The following is a 21,357-nucleotide window of genomic DNA, read 5'->3' as shown; positions in this document are numbered from 1 at the left end:
CTGAGCTTACATTTGGAAGCATCTTTTACTTTTGCTAATAAAATATTGAGTTGGAACCACCAGAAAACTTCATGAATACTTGGGGTTTAGAACAGATTGAATTGAAAGAGGAACACCATTCCCCAGCTGCTTTTTTTATGTTGGTTCTGTTCTAATCTACTCACATCTATTGTGCAATTCAGTGGTACAAGCCCAGTAAGGGGGCAGGTTTACATGTATGCCACTGCTTGTGAAAGGACCCGTTCCTTGGTCTTTTGGCTAGCACATATAAAATGAGATTCAGCCATTTGGAATTCTGGTTTTGGCTGTCTTGCCTGCTCTCTATATTTTCTCAAAAATTGCATACAGTAATTTTCCTGAGGTGGGTTTTTGGAATTAAAAGGGGGGGAGATCATAATTTTTATTATTTCAAGGACCTGATCTTTCTATAGAGAGAACAGATCTTGGTTAACTGTGCTAACCCAGTCCCAGTGGACTGGGAAAACAGTGTTTTCAGTATTTGGAAAATGCTGACATTTCATGTCCCTTTCAAATTGGTATGGAAACTCCGAGTATCAGATAGCTTCTGAGAATTAAAAGAAAATATTTTGAGTGAAGAATGTCTAAATGCATAATTTAGTCTTTATTTAGAAAAAATAGGCTATTTCAGAACAATATATATATTTGAAACAGTTGTTTGAAATAGGAAGTTTCACTTCCAAAAAAAAAAAAGAAAACTATTGCCTTTTTGGTTTGGTTCTCTGGAGCTGGAAAGAAAAATCAATAATTTTGTTGACATAGCCATTAATAATCCTGTTTTAGACAATGTGATTTTCCCGAGAGAAGATCCTTGAAGTGCTAAATTTCACCTAGATTTTAGCACTGAAAATCCTTGATGCAGACTGCCATGTTGTACTGAGCAAGTTTTTTGCCGAGATACTACCCTCCAGAGCCCTCTTGGTACACAGAGGAATAATAATCTGTCAGTAAATGGATGATGGAGGACTCCTTGGGTAAAGGGAGCTTCTTTAGTAGAATAACAACTTAGGGTTATGGATTTCTCTGATCTGGAAAATAATCATGCAGCTGTTATTCACATGCAGCAGTCAGAGCAGCATCTAGGCAGCTATGAAAAGATAATGAAATTACAGTAATAAGAAGCAACATTGGTTAGAATAAGATTGATCAATTCACTTTTATTTATTGAGAGCGAGAGTCCATACCTAATGCTTCATATGTACATGAATCCAAGTTTACTCCAAACCACTTCACAAACCTGAAGAAAGTTAACTCCTCTAAGACAGTGCTCCATATGAGTTGACTGATAAATTCTGTTGGGAATATATTGCAGGCAGAGTGCAGCAGTAGCACATCTTTTCTGCTTCCAGCACCTTGGTATTGTGTGGTCCTATGCTGCACAGGCATACAGATTTACCACTAATTTTTGCACAGTGCTGCATTGCACAATGTAGACACATTCCTAGATATGAAAGAAAACTGGCAAGGTCATTTAGGACAGTTTATTTATATGTGATGTGGATTATAATTAATTATATTTTTGCATTCTTTTCACTTCAGTCCATTCTGAAATGACAAAAAATAAATTATGCTTTCATCATCTGAGAAATTATGAAAAATTGCAGGTATATTTTGAAATTGTTTTTCAGAGAATAGGTGAAGGAAAGTGTACTCTTAGTCAGTGATTAATTTGGTGAATGTAGTCTAATTAATTTGGTGAATGTAATTTCTACATCTATGTTCTTGGGACAGAAAGAAAGAATTTCAGAATTAACATTTGCATTAGAACGAGCAATCAGATGCTGTGCTGGTGCCTGAACAGGTAATGCTTACTCAGCTGTGGAGAGGTGCCCAGTGAAAATTTCACTGGCAGTGAAATTTTTATGTAGTTTATCTCACTCTGAAGTGGGGTGCAATCTTGGCCAGGTGAACCACACCCTAGGCTGCAGTAGTGGGATTATGATCACCTCTCTTGACTGTACAGGGAAGACAGACAACTCAGGTGTGGACACATACATGGTAACACCTGAAATTAAATGATATTAATTTCACTACTATAGGGCTCTTATTTTCCATATCTCTTTTCTGTGTCCTCTATACTCTTCCATTTGTTTTTCCTATGTAAGTTTTCTTTTCATTTAGTGTTTTGTTTTCTTTCTTACATGTTGCTTCCTTGGAATTTCTTGAAGCCCCTTCTCCCGTTTCTTTAGTCACCAGAAAATGCTGTACTTCTTACATACTGACATTGTTTTCATCAGTGTTGCTGTGCCAAATACCACTGAAATGAGAGAGAAATATTCTTGGCTTCTGGCCAATGGCCTTCTCCAGTACAGGCAAGTAGTTTCTTCTTTTGAGATGCACAGGCCTTGCTGAGTGAGCAGAATAAGTTCCTCAACAATCATTCTGCCGTCTGTTCAAATATGTAATTCTAAGAAAATGTCTGTTTCCTTAATTCCTCTACAATTCAAGAGTGTTTTATAAGAATGTGTAGAGAGAACTGTGTGTGAGGATGAAGTCCTTTTTCTAACATAACATTAAACGTAAACATTTAGCATGGATTGCAGAGTTGGAGCATGGAATGTTGATATTAGTGCTTTTTTGCTGATTGTGTCAAAGCTTTCCTTCCATTGAGTTTCCATTTCCCTTGCCAGGTATGAAAAGAAACCTTCAGCCAAAAATATGCATTGCTTTTAGTCAGTCTGACAAGCTCAATACAGAGCTCATGTCTTTCTCCTAGCAATGATAAATTCCTTGTTCCTGGGGCTACTGCAACCTTGTGAGGCAGGGGGATCACTGGAGGCCCAGGTTTGGGGATGACCAGAAGCACAAACCCCTCTGCTTTGATTCCACGGGTGCAAGGTGGGAATACCTTACCCCAAACACTTCCTCAGGGGATGCTCTGGTGTTAGCAAAGATGTTTCTTTAAAATCGCAGCCTGGTGTGATTCATATATGTTTCAACTGTTTTGGGAGGTCTGTAGGGATCTATGGCACAGATACACTTTGTAGTCAGGGATGTGGCAAGAGTTTCTGAATTCCTATCAGTTTACATATATTACAATGCCCTCAGTCCATGCTGTCTTCTCATCTCCTTGAGTCTTTTCAAGCGTGTGTGTGCTTTGCTTGGGAAAGATCTGCTATCTGAAGTAAAGTTTTATTTCCTTCTTTTTCCTGCCCTCCCTCTGCTGTTGGTTGCCTTGCTGGAGAGGGACTTAAAATGTATTGTGATATTAAAGAACTTCTGTTACAGCCTGCACTGTCATTTTAATAAACACTTTCTGTGGGAATTAACTCTGTAGCAGAGCATTACTGACACATAGCCCACATTCAGGTACTCTGATACAATGGCCAACTTATGTATTTTACTCTGTTTTGGTCAGAATGAAAATTTACCTTGAGCTGAACTGCTGAGCTGAAATTGTAGTATGAGAGAAATTCTTCTGTTCACTGGTTGCTGAAATAGATCCACATATTTTGTTATTGGGAATGGGTATTGGGGAGTACTGAGCAATGTGAACTACTATTTTTAACTCATGCTGAGGAGTGGTATGGTTAAGATCACCGATTTCTTTCTTCTTTCGCAGCCCAACAGATCAGGTACCTTTTGTATGACTAGTTTCCTATTAAAGGCATCTGACAACCCAAAATGAGGCTGAAACTTAGGCCTTGATGACTCCTTCTCAGATACTTTACCAATATCTTCTAACACAGCAAGGAGAATTGTGAGATAGAATTAACTATCTATGTTTACCTGTATGGTTTTCCGAAAACTTCTCTGACTATACAAACCATAGGATTACACTGGAGGAATCCCCCAAATAGACTCCAACTCAAACTTAAGACCATTGACTTTAGCACTTAGAGGGACAAAAGAATCATGTCTGGGAACTACTGCTCTCCAGTGGGGTGGGGAAAATCCACTGCTTCCAAGTTCAACAGCAGAGGCAACATCTCCCAAATAGAGGAGAGGAAACTGCACAAATTAAAAATACCTCTCCATGTTTCCTCTGATCTTAGGGTGCTTGCTCTCCTATACAGGTAGTCTCTAATCAGTATGGAGGAGTTCAGAATCCACTAAGAGTCTTGCAGCCTTGTTGGAAAGGTACTGCTTGCTAATTACATATGAAGACAATGTTGTTGTTTGTTCTCAGCAGATCAAAGGAGACCTAAATTTGTTGTTTTGTAGTCTCTTAAAAAGCATCTGTTTGCCCTCTCCTTTCCCCAAAAATATTTTAGGTCTATTTCTCTTTAAAACACATAAACCCATCTGCCCTTCTGAGTTAGGTGCAATATTGCAGTTTTCACTGCAATAATTAAAAAATGCAATTATCTAAAAATTTATAATCATAGCAAACAGAAAGACTATTATACTGTTTTCTATAAACTTATTTTGTTAAACAAGGTCTGAAAACAGGGTTTGGTTCTTTACAAAGAGATGCTTGTGGAATATCCATTAATCAGAACTTTGCTGTATGTCATTAGTATGTTAATTATGCTGGGCTTTAAGCGTTCGTTGATCCTCTCACTCTACAGGAAAGCTTGGCAGGATTAAGAGAACATATACAAACAAATGTAAACTGCCTGAAGTCAACTTTCTGTTCTTATAAAGGAAAATAAAGTGATTAACCATTCTAACGCTTGTAAGGATCATTAGAGGTATGCAGATGCATAGCACAGACATTGAAAATGTCCTCCTGCTGGGATGTGATTTGGACGTGGATACGTAACATCTCTGTAACAACCAAGAGATACAGTTTAGAAATTGTTTCATGATGGTTTAACTAGAAGGTAACGATTTCCTTGATTCTCTGAATAGTGTGCCAGAATGTCTAAGACAGGGTTTGCATTTAGTCTCTCCGAAGGCTGCCTGTGCTGTACTGCTGCACCTGGGAGTGGGGATCCTGCAGCAACCCCCATCACTGCCATACCGATGTTGGGCTGTACTGGAAGTGCTTAGCTGCCTACTGTAAGCTGGATTTTGCCAAAAACTGGGAAGTCAAGCCACTGAAAAAATGGGTCATTTTCTCTCTTGGGCATAGCTAGTATGAAAAAAAAAATTAGGATATAGGGAATAATCTGCTGCAAAGCTGTAACTTCTCATACGTCTTTTTGACCTGAGAAAGCAAAGTAGGGAACTTTGGAAAATCCCCAAAATTCCAATGGGAATACTCGAAGTATACCAAGGAAATGAATGTTAATGAAGCGTTTTTGATGTGATGGACAGCAGAAGAACTAAACAGGACTTATTGATTGTTATATACTCAAGATACATTTCAAAACTGATTTTGTGCAGCTGCATATCACAAGTATTTTTCATCCTACTTTTAAGCAGTGATGCACACTTTGCCTGCAAAATAGTACTCAGTAAGATGTAAATAATTATACCTAAAGTGGATGTTGGAAAGAATGTATCACCTTTATGAAAGTTGTTAGTAAGCCCTTGATTACATGGTCGAATACTATTTTCTTTAGAACGTATATTTCTGTGCAGAAGAAAGGCTTCTCCAAGGCTTAGTTAGTATTTCTTTGCAAAAAAAGCTGCTGTATCTCAAACTGCTGTCTCGCTGAACATTCTGTAAGATGTGTAGTGGACAAAGCAGGGAATAGCAGGAAGAGAAAGGATGATTTCGTAGTTATGACAGTTCTGTGCTGCCCTGGAGGTCTCTTCATTGCAGAGAAAAAGGTTAACAGTTGGTAAGGTTTTAGGAAAATGAAGAAATGGAAATGCCAGAGTGCTTAAATAACAATTGTGTTAACAACCCCATCATTAGAGTAGTCAGAATTTTTCTGTTCCAGTTTTTCTGGAACCATATGTTCCTACACATAAATAGAATAATGCTTCACTCATTAGAAACCTGCTGCAATTTTTAATTTGCTGTGAGTTAGATTTACTTGTGATTACGTAAATAAATGACAAAATTAATTTTACTGTACTTTTCACTTTATATCTGAACTATCTCATATTCTTTGATCCTGAAAAGTCACTCTGCAGAGTTAGAAAGCTTTCTTACATATTTTTAGGAACAGTAGTATTTTAAGAATGCTGTTCTCTGATGATTTTATGGGTTCTAAGTCCTCATCTATGGGAACCTACACATTTTAAAAATTGTTTGCTTTCCAGTTAAGTGAATATTTGATGAAATTCACAATTTTCTTGAATTCCCTTACTAGCTAGAATAAAATAATAAAATAAAATATTTATTTCAGAGTAAAAAGCGTACAGTGGTTTGCATGCTGTGGTTCAGGGGAGGAGTTGATGGTTCCTGGGTATTACCAGAATAGGATGAATGCTTCTTTAGAGTTGACTTTTGGAGAATTTTTATAAGATGGTGAGAGAACGTTTCTGGGATTACTTGGCTTTACTTTTTTTTGAAGGATCTCAGACCAGGGAACTTGGAAAGGTTATGTCAGTACCCCTGTGTGAGGATATCTATCCTGATCTCTGATCCCTGATGCAGTGATCTCAAGGAAGAGAGTTTCTGCCCATAATTATTTTTTGATTCTTTTTGAATAAACAATCTCTTATGGAAGAACTCTCCTCCATGAAGTAAGTCCTTTCCAACTCTACAAAATGGAAACACTACAGAACCACTATAGGACCTTTTTAATGGTAGACTTAAGTAGGTTCCTCTGTGTGAGTTGTTTATGTATTTTTTTATATTAGCAGCACTAATTTTCCCTTCTGTGCCCTTCTATGTCAGTTAATCAAAGAATTGCAGCCCATTCTTCATCATCTTGTCTTTGATTGATTTTTTACATAATAATTCCAGACCAGTGTGTAATCACTCAGTGGCTATTCCAGATGGGGATTCAAAAATTCTGTAAGATGTTTTGTTTATACATTAAGTAGTTTCCTTCATGGTCATTCGGCTTTATAGAGCACAGGAATATGACAGATAATCTTTGCTTATATTTTAATTTGCAAGTTATTTTGCTGAAAACTGAGCTTCTTCTGTAAGTGATTATCCTCCTACTATGTGAATCTGTGTGGTTTATTCAAACACAGATCTCTTAAACACTGCTTTGTGCAGTGAAGACTGATCTCTCCCTCAGGGCAGAGGCTTGCCCTGTCTAGGCTTGCCTAGTTCACAGGAACTAGGACCTTGTTTAGCCAATGGATCATGAAAGTACTGCCCCTTCCTAGCATGTACTTTTTGGTTATTTTAGACTCTCTGGTCCATTCTGGGTAGAGAAGAATATCTAGTGGACCTAAGAGGATTCCCAGTCAGCATGAGGTGGTGAGCCTGTGTACCCCTGAGTCTGGGCTGTGAGAACATGCTTCAGCAGGGCATCCACATAGAGTGTAAATACTCAAGGCTTTCTGCTCATAGAGTAATTTTCAAATTCTGGAGCAACTTCCTGTCTTGTCTAGCAATTCTAATAATTTTATCTGGAGACAGGAATATTAAGAGAGCTTTACAAGTGTGAACAACAACAACAACAACCAGCAAGTATAAAGCTGCTAAAAACAGACTGTTTATTGATGAAAATAATGACAAGGTGCAGGAAGACCCAGCTACTGATCATCTTGAGAATCAGCATTCTGGGAGATAAAATCCTTCATAACGATACACTGCTTACCATGAGCTTCAAACAGTAGTTTCCCAGAGGCATGCTGTACTTCAAAAAATTACTCTGAGAAAGATTTAATAACTTGTAAGAGGCTGCGAAGAAAAATGGGTAGTATCATTGAGACTTTATGACTGCAGTAACTGGAAAATTTTATTCAAATAGAAATAATGGTAAAATGACTAAACACTATTTAAACTTGAGGTCAAAAGCATGTTAATTCCACTCAGGTCATCAAAAGGACAGTGCCTCATACAAACAAATACAAATAATTCATGTTGTCACTTCCAATGGTGTTATTTATCAGTTGAGATATTGAATCTGGACCATGTTTTTTTGTGCTTAACTGTTCCTCAGAGTTTCTATATAGAAGAAAGACTTGACTATTTGCTAGAGCTGCATAGACAAAATGAGGCTAATGTCATACTCATGCATTTCCTATGGAGCTGCATTTAATTCCAAATTAATTGCCCTCTGGCAACTGGTATATCTTGGAAACCAAGGGCTGGGGCAGGAAGACATGGGGGAGTGAGGGTTAGTGGTGTGATTTAATATTCCTCCCATCTAATTCTAGAAGTTCTGTTACTCCAGATAGTGTGAAGAGCAATTAAATGCAGAGGACTTGGGTGCTAACAGTTGTTCTTTCCCTTTGTTGATTATACAGGGGGCCAAGGGTAAATAATTAAGTAGTGGATAACTATTTCATAAATAACTGAAATTAGATGAGGTAGATCCATCCCATCCTAAAACGGGATGGTACACATATATATACATTTGCATGGTACATATATATAATATGTGTACATATACATGATACATATATATAATATACATATAACTTAGTATGTATATGTACTTTGTATGTATTATAGAGAAAGAATGTGAGTTAAGTAATTATTAATGATTGATTTTACATATTATATACATGTACATTTCTATGATGACTATTTCCTGTGCTATTAAAGAAGTACAATTAAAATGTGATGGTGTTAGTTACAACCACAGCTGTCGTGTCATGTATTGCCTATCAAAAACTTAAATATTTATTTTCTCACTATGCTTTTTCCCCTTCAGCGTTGAAGATGTTTATAGCCGTGTCTTACCTTTCATTCTGTCTTCATGATGAGCTATAAACTTGCCTGTGAGTTTGCCTTTTTTCCTTATGACAGAAGAACAGCAAATGTGCCACTGTTTTTTATTTGAATCCTCATTTTTTTGTGGAAAAAGAAGGTACTAGGACGATGAGTTTCTTTGTGACCACTAGAGGACTTTGAATCTCTTTGTTGGCCTACAGTAGCCCAAATGTGAGGATTGCCCATGTTACAGAAGCTTTTTCATTGCTAGGGCTGTTAAAATAGAGTTGAGTGTAGATTCCTGATATGAAGAATAACTTCAATTTGAGCAGAAATTCTTATTAAAGTAGATCTGTAGTTTACTGGCTGGGTGAGGTTGGGAAATTGGATTGTCTTTTTCTGAATATTTTCCTTTTCTTTTTTCTTTTAATGCTTGCAAGAACAATATGTGTACCTTCCAGTAAATAATAGGGTGCCATTAGCTCCTAAATAAACCTCTCTTTATTATTGGAATGTAATCAAATAACATTTTAGTAGAAGAGTACTCATAGCCAAGATGTACTCTGGGGCCTTTCCATCACTTATTTTCTCTTCTCCTTTGTTTTAGAATGCTATTGTGCCACTGAACTATGCCTGGTAGCTATGGCTCTGGTATGGGTAGGACAGTTTTCTATTTATTATTAGTATTATTGTTATAGCTCCTTGGGCACAAAATAATGATTCTCCTGAAAAAAAAAAAAGGCAGAAAAGCAAACTCATTGGTCATTATCACCCGGGATGTGTCAAACTAATTTTTTTTTCCTATTGATTAAATTTTCAATTTTGTCTGCCTGGGCACAAAGTAAATTGTTCTGCAGAAGGACTATTGATTTGACATGCAGTTGGAAAGAACTTAAGTTGAAAGGTTTTTTTCTTGTTTGGTTGGGTTTTTCTCCCCTTAGTTTTTCTTTGGCCATGCTATATAAGCAAAGCTAACTTACTGGGAATGAAGTTTCTTGGAAAATGTGTTTCTTTCACTGCATTTAAACTACTGAGCTAATATTGTGGGTAATCAAATTTACAAATGTCATTTGGACACACTCAGTTAAACCCTATTGGCTTGAGTTAAGGATCTGAGATACTGCCCTCGGACCTGAAAATATAGGGTTTTTTGAGAAAACGCATGCTAATACTTAGTGTACTTTGTGATGGGTGCCAAAAGACACAATATAGCAAGCCTGACACAGGCCTCCCAGTACTTCTGTGTCTGAAGAAGCTCCTTTTTCCTCTAACTAAGGTTTCATTAGCTGGAGCTAACATCACCACAAAACACACTCATAGTCTAGTATTTTGGGGTTGGAAGGAGTTGGTCTGCACATCTCTACAATGGGTGGTGACTTATCTATTACTGGTGCTTTTTTCTAGAGGTCTCTCCATGATTGAAAATACATCTATTCTAATATCTTACACATACAAGAGTAACATCTGTCAATGACACTTAGGGATGCCACCAAAGTCAATTACTTACGAAGTTTGCCTAATTAAACTATTATAAAGCTTTTAATGTCAGTCATTTTCTGATTTAAAGTTGCAGTTGTAAGCAAGTGATTTTTTAACAGCTATAAATATTTTTGCACATGCAAAATAGTATATAAAAACACATTTCAATTTAATATTTTTTTCAGTATTTTTTTTATAGAGAGTTGTAGAGAGTTTACTTGGCCAAACCTAGATTCCAAAAACATAATGTTCACTAAAAAACCTGTGAGATTGATGATATTGAAATGCTTTCTGAGGGGAAAAAACCCAAATCCAGATTAGCAATAAAATTGAATTCACAGAAACACAGAATATCTTGGGTTGGAAAGGAACCACCTAACCCAACTCCCCTGATATGCTGAGCAAAAAGTTGTTTTTCAAATATTATAGAATTTTATTAATTTGTAAATGCATGGACACACCTTTGGTTTTCCGTAAAGATATCTTCTTTTTCACCTGAAAAATATTTTTTGGATGTAGTTCAACAGAGCACACTGGTAATCCAGCATTGTCTGAGAAAGAGTTAGTAAGTATTGATCTGACATGCATTAATGTTTCTTGTAGTTTTGTTACTCCTCTAAAAAATTAAATCGAGAGAGTAAATGTGAGAATTTGTTCATGGAATGTGAGAACGGGGACTGCATGCTCAAATGCCCTGTAGACATTCCTGTTTAGAGAACTGTGTTGGCTTGTTCTTACTTTGTCTTTTATCTCTGTCTTTTAGGGGATAGTATCCTCCAATGTCTTAATAGGCAAAGATTTTCCTTCAGAAATAATACAGGTAGAACCGAGAAAGTGAGGAGATGCTTGAACTCTGATACATTTGTCAGAATACCTCACTATTCACCTCCGGATGTCTTAGATGTGATCGATACAACTCAGTACTGAGTTCGCTCTGATCTCACTGACCTGTCTTCATCCTCTTGGAGCATTGTTAGCAGTTGACAAACAGCAATGGTTATGTATCAGAAAATCTCTATTTTCTGGCATTTTAAGCAACTGTAAGGTAAATGTAGGCAAGATGAAATAACCAAAATACTTTTTTTTCTTTTTAAATTCATACTTTGAGTAAGACTAGACCCAATCATTAGCCAGAGTAAATAAGCAGTACTTCTTTGACTATGCCCAGAGTTGCTAGCAGTGAAGATATTGCTCAGGAAGCTAATGCTCCAGCTATGCTTGCGCAGAACAAAAGTGTTACGTTATTACCTGGATCTTGTGTATTCTTCAGGACATGATGGTAAAAAGTTTTGATTTCACATCACCTCTATTTTTATGATCTGTATTTCCAATTGTATGTGTCTTGTCTGTATTATGTTCTTCTAGATCTTCTCTACCACTTGAACATAATCTCAGGCTTTAATGTACTTCAAGTGTTTTCTTGCTGTCAGTCTTAAAAAGGTTTGTTCCTCTATCTCTCCAAATGCTGGAAGAACTGTTAACATGCTCCCCTTCCGTTGGCTGTTTTCTATCTTAAACACTGTTCATGCTAAGAAAAGCGTCTTAGGGTACAAATATCCTGAGACACTGGCAAACATCACATCAGTACCAGCAGTGCTATAAAGCTGAAGAGATGTGGTTCAAAGTCACCAGGTAGTGGCTTTATTTGCATTGTGCTCTTTCTGTACCACAGATTCCTCAGAACTACATTGGGGTAGAAAAATAATTACAAATCTTTCAGTATAGGCACATTCTGATGTCCACAACAACCTCCCTAATGCAAGTGGTGAAACACTGTGCCAAAGACTTTTTTTCCAGGATGCAGAGATGACCAATGCATTTTAGGAAAGTGATTTTCCAGGCTTAGATTATAATTGCCTTTATTGCTATTATTTAAAAGGCTAGAGGCATGAAGTACTTTTAATACAATATTACACTTTTCTCTGGCTCATAGAAATAGAATGAAATGCATTATCTGTGAAATTCTTTGGAAAATTATCCATTTTAAAAACAAAATTAACATGTAAACTGCCTCAGGGATTTACTCATGTGTTAAATTGCTTTGTCCTGATTTTATCTGACATAGCTTTGGATTGAGTGTTTTCTGGGCCTAGAATTTGGTTTATTAAAAGTCTCTTAAGTAGAACTGTGCTGGCATTGAATTACTGAGGACTCAAACCAAACACAGATAATTTATATTACCTTCTTTGAGTTCATATTCAAACTGCTTGGAATTTTAATCAGTTACTGTACCAGAAAAGGGAAGTTGGGTTTAAGCTCTCCTAAGACTATCTGAATAGAGTCCTGGAAGATGGATAGTCTTCTGGTCAGTACAAGAGTAATTTCCCTTTTGAATTTAGATTCACAATTGGACTAAAAATACTTTGGATTCCCAAAGCATGCAATGAATACTAACTGAAGCACTTAGAGGCAGGTGGCCCAGAGCACCCTTTTCTCTTGCTGACCTGTCAAAAAGCTTTTGTACTTTCTGCTTTTTCAACCTACTGGCGATTTTTAAGCTTGCTTTTTTTTTTCAATCATTATTTTAGAACATCCTGCTTTCTTTTGTTATGTTTTTATTGATTGTCCCTTGCTTCCAAAAGATGGTCTGGAGAAGAACTTGAAGGTGCTAGCTTTCTGAAAAGTGGAGCTGGATGCCTGATTGCCACTAAAGAACCAGGACGGGCAGGACCTGTATTCACTCACAGAAAGAAATTACTCATGCCATTATTTATTCCACTTTTTTATGAAAATAAAAATTAGCAGGAATTATTGAAGGATTTTTACCTGCTACTCCAAATTATTTTGAACCATACATTAGTACTTTGCCAATCCTTTTTTCTTTTCTCTGCCTGAATTCATGCAATTGGTAACAGTTTCTGATAGGACACTTGCACTCTATAAAATCAAACCCTACATTCTACCAATAACACCTACACATTTTTATTTTCTAGTTTCCAATGCTGCTTATGGCAGTGGGATCACTTGTATGGATACTTTCCAAAAAGGCACAATTCAGATCTGTACTGATCCCCAGCATGACATCTATGTAACACTGAAGTTTTTTTACCAGCTAATTTCTTCCTCATTATTGCATACGTGATCATAAAGCTAGTGTACTTCAGCATTGAATCTAGCCATTAATTGAATTTATTTATTTAAATTCAAGTATTTTTCAGAGAACTCTTCAGTGCTCTTAAACCCTTTTAACATTGGAATCAAATCTGCACAGCTGTTTACTTCAACTTTGCCAGGCTGAAGTTTTTTGTTTAGTTTTCTATTTGATTTTGCTTTGTTTTGTTTTGTTTGGTTGGTTGGTTATTTTGGTTTTTTTTTTTAGTTTTTTAGCAATTGACTTCCCTACTCACTGATAAAGCAACAAGGTGACTTGCATTGAGCAATCTGTCAATTTTCCCGTTCTAACAGGAAGCTAATATTCAATCAGAACTGAAACTGCATTTTGATTTTTGAAATGTTCAGAATCCTAATATTCATAGAGAATGTTGGACTCTTACCATTTCCACATTTGCTTTACTGTCATGGTAAATGTTTGTTTACTTCATGCACTCTTGAATCTGACTTCACTCACAGTACCATAAACAAGTTGAAGGAACACCTGCTATGCAATCCTGGGCTTTTATGTATCCTTCTTGATCTTCTTGTTCTAATGAACAAGGACACTTGAGACATGCATTTTGTCTGAGTACCATTTATCTTACATGTAGCCAGCATGCTGTTTCCTCGGTGCTGGGCAGTGCCTGCCTCAATCAATGCAATGCTAATTGTGAGAACTGATATGTACTACCACTTTGAGGGGTGGTGAGGAAGTCAGTTTCCCAGATCAGTTTCTGTTTGTGCTGTGGTCTCCTGATTGCCTTGTAAAGACAGTTCTTCAATGATTGCTTCCAAAATGCTGCATGTACCAACAGTGCACACCAGTGGTTGTCTGAATGGATTATAGGGCAAGGTCACAAGCCCCCTTCTTTTGCACCGCTGTAAACTGAAACACAAGCAGAAACAAATCCTTCTTTCTCAAACCAGCTTAAGCCCTTCTGAACACCAGTGCCAAGGCAGACGAATATGCCACAGTCAGAGAGATGAGTAGTGTTTATATTTGTTCCTAAATTTTCTGAAAATCTTTCCGAAGTGGTGAGTTTTTTCTCATTCATGTCATGCTGGATACAATGTTTTTTCTTTGTAGTGGTTACCATCCACTCCTTATTCCCCTCTCTCATGGTTTAAGTCCAGTGGGCAACCATGCCTCAGCTTGCTCACTTCCCCACCAGTGGGATCAGGGAGAGAACTGGAAGAGTAAAAGTGAGGAAAAAAAGAACTCATGGGTTGAGATAAGGACAGCTTAATAGGGAAAGCAAAAGGCGCATGCACAAGCAAAGCAAACCAAGGAAATCATTCACTGCTTCCCATGGCCAGGGAGGTGCTCAGCGATCTCCAGGAGATCAGGGGCCCATCACAGGCAACAGTGACTTGGGAAGACAAACACCATCAATGTGAAAATCACTCCATTCCTTCTTTTTCCCCAGTTTTATATGCCGAACATGATGTCATACAGTATGGAATATTCCTTTGATCAATTGGGGTCACCTGTTCCAGCTATGCCTACTCTCAACTTCATGTACACCCCTAGCCCCCTTGCTGTCAGGACATTTCTGTAAGCAGAAAAGGCCCTGACTCTGCGTCAGCACTGTTCAACAATAACAAAAGCACCTCAATGTTATCAACACTGTTTTCAGCACAAATGCAAACTGTAGCCTCACACAAGGTACTGTGAATGAAATTGACTCTGTCCAAGCCAAAACCAGCACACTTCCTTATATTATTAGAAATTCCTGTGTTGCATTTTTGTTTGTCTTAGTTTCACTGAAAAAGTTGGAATGCTAATCAAAGAAATTCTAAAATCTTGTAAAAATAATCTATAAAATCTCTACTTAAACACTACCTTTCTATTATGTCAGGCTTTACTCCGTGTAATAATGGCCAAGCTAAAAGAAGGCTTCTTGGGTTTTTTTGAAACCCTTCGTAACTTCTTTGCTTACCACCCCTGTTGAAGTATCAGCCGTTAGCTTATTTTTTTTTAAAACATCATTCATTAATCACTTGCTCTAAAATATGTCTCAAGTCCTGCTATTACTTATTTAATGTGTAGTTGAAATAACATGATCTCATTCTTACTAAGATATCTTACATGCTGATGGTATTGAGTGTTAATTATGGCACCATTGGCCAAACTTAGGAGTTTAGGAAATAAAATTAATTTCCTCTATTGGTCTTGTGATTGCCAGATACGAGTTTTTAAAGGTACCACTGTAACTAGTCAGTGTCTAGATCCATTGAATGTGCGTGTATGTATGTGTGTTTGTATATACAGAGTACACTATTCCGTAAACAATACCCTAAAACTGTGATTTTGCATGGGTACAGAAAGGTCATCTGAGAGTACTTTGAAGGAAAACCCTTTCACCTTGTTTTGTGGTGAGGAAAGTAAAAGTAGTTGGCAAGCGTCAGAACTTCGTGACCTTTCTTTTGGGAACATTAGTATCACTTTTTCATGGCTGCTTTATATATCTCCAGTGTGGTCAGAAAGTGACAACAGGTATGTGATACAATCAATTTGAATGGTATGCATAGCAAGCAAACGTAAGTCACTCTCTGGATGCAAGAACTCAGAATTATTATTTTTTTTTTTCATATGGAAAAAATGTAGTCTTTCCGATGTAGTCTTGTGGTAATTGATTGCGCCTCCATCAGAAGAGATTTTGTATCAAAAGGATTCCGTGAGATGAAAACTGAAGCTGCTGCCAGGAATAAATTTTTCCTGCCTTAGAAACCACAAGGTCAAGATTGCATTAACAGAGGATAGTGGCAACAAAGAAAGTGTCAGTGACTAGAGTCCTGTACGAAGTGCAAAGCATCTGGTTGCACAACTCATCTTTATAAAAGATTAGAGAAGGTATTTCCTTTGAAATTTTATTCAGTTCATAATCTTGCAGAGCAAATAAGAATAGTACTGAACTGCAGTACTCACAAGATAGTCACAATTCCCAGAGTTGCTGAAGACAAAAGCTCTCAGTGACAGGATGTACACATTTTTTTGGTCATGAAATAACTGGCTGGAACACTCTGACTGTTTACATTCTGCTTCTATTCATGTGGGTTTTAAAACTTATAGAAATTGTAATTTGCATGCTTGACTTCTTGCCACTGTACTGACATACTGAAATTTTGATCTTGGGTATATTGAGAGGAAGAAGGGTAATCTAGTAATTAGAGAAAAGGCTCTGGAGGATTGAAAGCTTTTCTGTTCCCATCTGATGAAAAATTCTTTCTATCAATATACTGACATGGATGCCTTCAGTTGACAAATTTGGCATTGAAATTGCATAAAAAACCACAAGCAGCCATGGTTAACAGTTACAGAGGACAACAGAAGGTTATTCACTAAATAGAATGTGCAGGGCAGAAAGCATAGCATCCAGCAGAGATGAGAGCAGTATCCTTGTGTGCTTGCTTTGTTCCTCCCAGATCTGCCCTAGGAAAAGTTCAGTTCTGTTCAGGTTTTAAAGCAGCATCAAGGATAACCTGTCCCAGTTCCTAACATATCTCTTTCCTTGTCACAGTCACATAGGACAGCATGCACAGTTCTGCTGGTTCAGGCAGATAAGGACTGTGCTGTTGTGTTCCTCTGCCTGCAGTTCATTCTCTTAAAGACCCAATATGCTTTAAGGGTAGCATGAGGCTCTTCAGATAGCTATAGAACACTTGCAGGTCTTGACTGAAAAAAAATCTTTAAATTGAAGTTGTCCAGAAAGCATGGGAATAACAAGTATATTTAGGTGGCCTGGACTTGCTAAAGTGCCTGGCAGATGTTTGTCAGCCTGTGATCCCTAGGCAAAATGGTGTTCCTGGAAAAGAAGTATTAGGTCTAAAACACTCCAGTGTGCATAAACAACCAACACGTTCATGGGACTGTCTGATAGTCACGTGTGCTAGAGGCTAGTGTATAGTTTGTGCAGTTTCATAACACTTTCCAAGAGTAAATTTCCTCAAAGTTTAAGGTTTCATACCTTGCAATTTCCTCTGCATATGGTTTTCTGAAGACCTCTCTCTCGACACAGCTTTGTGAAGCCCAGAGGCTTTGCTGTGTGAAGTGAAAAATGAGATTTCTCAAGATATCTCTCAAGACAAATGGTGGTAATCTCTAGGGGAATGTTCTGCTGGCTTTTTTCCAAAACCAGACTGGGTGAGAGTTGAGCAAAACAATCTGTTTCTGGTCCTGCATAGTCCTCAGATTTCATAGTTTGTGACATTTGTGCAATTCATGTGCTCTGAACAACAGTTGTTGTTCTGGATCTGTTCTGTCTGACATTCGTTGTGTCACAGGCATAATAAGTTAAAATATGGATCTGAAGTCAATGTGTTAATTTTATTCAATCAGAACTGAAACTGCATTTTGATTTTTGAAATGCGCAGAATCCCAAACTGTAGCAACCTTCTTCACCACTGAATCAGTCTTGCAACTAAAGCATATAGGTTTTTCATACATAGTTGCTGTTCTGCTACACTGAAATTTAAAATTTTCATCTGCAGGATATTTGCAACAGATGCTGTTTTTATTTAACAACATTCATGTTCTATTTGTCTCAGAAAACCAGGAGTCTTTCACTGGTTAGCAAATAAATACCTTTCTGTGTTGTTCTACTCTGCACCATTTATACTGAGGTTTTGGTAGAATTTCAATGTTTGCAGGCAGTGAAGGCCATGATGGAGGGGTTCTAACCTGTGCTATTATCTCAACGCCTTTATGGTAATATCTAATGCAAATATTTCAATAATAGTGCTGTGAAGACATTCTGGGAAAAATAAGCCTGTGTTTACTTTGCCTGTAAAGGTACCTTTATGCACTTGCGAGGAGGCAGTTGGGTGTGCAGACTGACTTTCAGTTTGCATGTTCAAGTGCGGAACCAAGCAGGTCTTGGTGCAAGCACTGTGGTTGAGAATGGAGTGCTGGGATTGAACCTGCTCTGGCTTTCTTAGCTCACTGGAAAGGAATTGGAAGTGTGTGTGTCAATCAAATTGACGTTTTGCCTCTTTCCCATTGTTTGTAGAGTTCAGCTTGATGGAAAGTATCAGAATACTTTTAATGTAGTATTTGTTCAAAGATTTTGTATGAGGCATCCTTCCATAGGCATTCAGTATACTCATAGTTTACAGTAGCACAGTATCAACTTTTTAATCTCTTTCCATCAGAGGGTGAGAATAAAGGGAACCTACATAGGATGTGTGACAACAATTTGAATTTCTGTGACGTGTTTAGCCTCTGAAAAACTTTTCAGACTTACTCTTCTGTAAATTTAGGTCACTACTTTTAGGACCCTTGCGTCACTTTTCTTCCTTCTATCCTCTCCTTTATTGTGAATGATCTTTTGATACAGTTAATTCCCTGCAAACCTTTAACAAAGAACTGTCTAAGAAGCAGCTCTTCTCAATGATTTTTGTTTTTCTTTCCTTTGTTTCATGAAGAAAATCAAGTAAGACTTGAAAGTAAAACATAATTTGGATGTTTGGCAATAAAAGAGTCCTTTGGATGCATTGCAAAAGTTTAGATTAAATCCTGACTCCTTGTAAGTCAGGAGAACCTTACTGTTGGCCTAACATTGAATTTCTAACAAAGTTCATGCAGCATATTGTGCAAAATATGGATGCTAATTACAGAGCTTTGGTCAAGACATTTGCTGATTTTACTATATTCATTCAGTTTAAAAAGGCTGGAACAACTGGTTTTAATTTTGTCCTGAGTGGATGTGCTATATTTAGTTGATGTCATATTTCAAATGAAAAAATGCTTTTTTCTAAAGCCTATGTGAAGTGCTTTGCATAATTATCTACTTCAGGTGATGTGCATACATTAATTAATTAAAGGCAGTGATGTCATTAGAGATCCCTGAATAAGAAAGCACTAGATACAAGAAGTGTAAGTTCTATCTGTCATTTAAAACCATCAATATTTGCACTAATAATGTATGGGTTGGTAAGGAACAAGGGATCTAATCCAGATAATCATATCTTGGTATGGAAAATTAAGACTGGGATTTTGTTTATAATCTGTATAATTAAAATCTCACACATAATTTTTGCTATGTAGCACTGAAATTTAGATACAAGTAGAGAGGAAATAAGCTTTCTAGTTATCAGCTATGGCTGATTGCCCTAAGTCTTTGGTTTCAGTTGATTTGGTAGGTGCTCAGCTTATTGTCAAAGAATAGTAGCAAATATTACACCCTCAAGAACATATTAATTTAATTATTTCTTCTTCAGATGTGTTTGTGATCACCAGACAATCTGCCTGTTCAATACACTTCTTTCTAAATTATTTGTTCTATGCGGAGGAGATGATTATTTAGGTTTTTTGTTCCTTTTTTTCTACACAATGCAGATTGAAAGAGCAAACCTAATTCATGAATACATAAACCATAAAGCCTGACTTGTGCTCTACTACATATAGGTCAGGATGCACATGTTTTCTGTACCAAAGTGAATTTTCTTTGCCCTCTTGAACCATCACTTGTTAAATCCTAAGTCTGAAGGCACTCCTTTGCTACAGTCCTGATCTTTACACTCTTTAAAATAATTCTTCATTAGAAAAAGGGATGTTTATGGACTTTTTCTTTGTAAGAATTTATATTTTATTCCCATTTGCTTTGAAGTGCTACAAAAAATGCCTTCAGTTCAAATTTAACATTTCCTTAGTCTATGGAAAGTTAACAGTACAGCCCTTAAGAAAATGAGGAAAGAATCTACCACAGATCTCTATCTCTCCTCTTTGGCACCCACATATTTTTGTTCTAACTCTGAAATATATTTTCAGAGCATGTATAAAATAAACCAATATCTGCAGATTATTACTGCTAACATTCAAGTTTTGGACAACCAGAACAAAAATAATCAACATTTCTTTAACATTTGAGACAATGTATCTCATATTACTTTTGTTACCATGTGTCTCCAAAGAAACCCACCCCATGTACCTTGTGAGCTTCTTTGTGCTTGAGAACATTCTGCGCTTGTAGAAACATTTACCAATTTCCTCAGCTATTGTGAACTAACTATCATAATTATGCTGACAAAGGAACAATTAATTGCCTATTAACAACATGTTCTCAGTTTATTCCTGTCCATCTGAACAACCCCAATTCATTTGATCTTTCTCGGGGGTCACATTTTCTGGATTTTTATGTTAGGTTCATTGTTTTCTGGAGTTTCTTTGTTAATGTAAATCTTACCAAAAGAGGCCTTACCAACACAGAGTGGAGCAAAAGGATTGCTTCATATGTCATGCAAGTTTGACTGTTTGCACACCCTAGAATTATTTTTTACACATATCTTACTCTGGGGTTTCTTTTTCAGTTGTGTTGAACCTGTTTTCATGTAATTACATAGCCACTTAATCACACCTGTGTTCAAAATTTTGCATTCATCCTTTTGTGTTAGGTCATATTCTTGAAATCCATTTCTTCCACTTGACAAACATCATTTTGATACTTACTCATGTGTAAACCAGAAATAAGTTCTTTTGAGTGTCAATGTAATTGTACTGTTCTGTAAAGCATGGAAGAGTAAATGAGGGGAGGCATGAGTTTACTTGTGATGTCCTGTTTTGCTAAAATTTTCATGCTAAGGTAACATGAAGTAGTGTAAAAGAAATGCTGTTAGTGCATTATTCTCTATCACTGGTGTACATGCTGATAATACCATATTTTTACATGTCAGTGTATGTACTGCTCTGTGTTAATTGTTACAAGATCTTTGATGTGTTTTTCAGTGCTTATCAGTCATCATTTATTTTGCAGCATACATTGTTAACATCATTGTATACCTCACTTGAGCTAATTCCTTCTTTCTACTTTCAAGGCAGAAGAAAGATTTATTCTGAGAAAAAAAATTATCTGTTGCTTTGACTTTCTCTATTGGTTCTGCTCATAAATGTAATTTAAATATTGTTTAAATGCAATCATAGAAAAAATCAGGATAGATGTTGTTTGTGTAGTTTGACCCTCTCTTCAGAGAGAGTGAACTTCAAAGTAATCTCAGACTGTGCAAGGCCTGGCTTATCCATGATTTAAGTATTGGTGACAGTATGTCAGGTTTGTATTTGTAGCTGCAAGCTCTGTTAAATAACTTGCAATTATTTTTACCACTTACAAATTTAGTGGTGTGCTTCCTTTTCCTAACAGCTATTAGTGATA

The sequence above is a fragment of the Neopelma chrysocephalum genome, unplaced genomic scaffold (genome assembly GCF_003984885.1).
Source record: "Neopelma chrysocephalum unplaced genomic scaffold, ASM398488v2 Primary Assembly neopelma1_96942, whole genome shotgun sequence".
NCBI lineage: Eukaryota > Metazoa > Chordata > Aves > Passeriformes > Pipridae > Neopelma > Neopelma chrysocephalum.
Note: the sequence above shows the minus strand (reverse complement) of the source record.